The following is a 1,328-nucleotide window of genomic DNA, read 5'->3' as shown; positions in this document are numbered from 1 at the left end:
ACCTATAGTGTAACCCCTTCCTGTGACATATGTCTTTACCTGTAATTAGTGGGCTTGCACACCCCCAAAAGGTATATAGGCATGGGTCAGCAATAGAGATCTCTCTCTCGCTGGGCTCTCTCGCTGGTCTCTCCCCTCTCTTCCCCCTTTCCTCTCCCATCCTCGATCCCCTGTTCCCGTCCTCTTTCCCTTCCCCCTCTCTCCACGTGGACCACCAAGCAAGGCTGAGGTGAGCAATGCTACCATGTAATGTGTCTGACTGCATCATTGTAATACCTCTTCTATCTATCATGCTCTCGACGACTTTAACATAATACTTATATATCTCAACCATACAATTGTGCATTACTGAACCCATGGGTAGTAGTAGCGGTGGGGCCTGGACCCCCACCTACTCCCCCCAAATTAATACTACACTTAGTAACTCAAATACTTTTAGGGACTGCTTGCACTGTCTATGTGCAGTTCTTTGTGTGTATTCTGTTTGAGATTTATGCCGTTTGAAGCTGTGTGAGAACTTAAGGTACTGTTGGGTTGGACTGTTAACCACAGGTTGGCTGTTCAAACCCACCAGCCAACTTAAGGGATAAAGTTGAAGTTATCTGCTCCAATGAAGATGGACAGTCTTAATAACCTACAAGTCAGAATCAATTCAATGGCAGTGCATTTGGTTTTTGGTTAGGTAATGAATTTGTGATAGGCCAACTTGGCTACCTTGAAACTGTATCTACTAGAATTCCCCCATTCTAGTATGTTAGGGCAAGCTACAAGGGAAATTCCTGAGACCAGACGGGAGACAGCAGCCACTTTGTAGAGCATACCCACCTCCTAGTTATTCAATCAAACATTAATCTAGGTGCTGCTGTGCAGGAATTTTGTGAATGGGATTAAAAGTCTCAAATCACAAAGGGAATTAGCATGGTGGGTCTGACTTAATCAGGCACAAACTCTTTACAGAGGGACTGTGACCATGGGAGTTCTTGGATAGCGCATGTAGTTACATGCTTAGCTACTAAGTGAAAGGTTAGAAGTTTGAAGCAGGACATCAAACATTTCATTGTTTTGAACCCCTGCTGGAATTCACATAGCCACCCCAGATAGTACTGAATTGGAATCTAGTTTCACAACACCCCCAGGTGTTGCCAACATAGAGTTAAACAAGGCTGGGTAAGATAAAGGAACGCTAACAAGTAGTCTACTAGAATATTAATCTTCTCTTCTTTAGGGTTACAGATTGTGGTCACCTCTAGTTATCTTCATACTCTGGAATGAACCTCACCCTCAGATTCATGTTTGCTCGCTTTGTTTTAAGTCCTCTATTATCAGGA

Source organism: Echinops telfairi, unplaced genomic scaffold (genome assembly GCF_000313985.2).
Source record: "Echinops telfairi isolate 266 unplaced genomic scaffold, ASM31398v2 ScPeMD7_7400;HRSCAF=8409, whole genome shotgun sequence".
NCBI lineage: Eukaryota > Metazoa > Chordata > Mammalia > Afrosoricida > Tenrecidae > Echinops > Echinops telfairi.
This window is presented reverse-complemented; position numbering follows the sequence as displayed.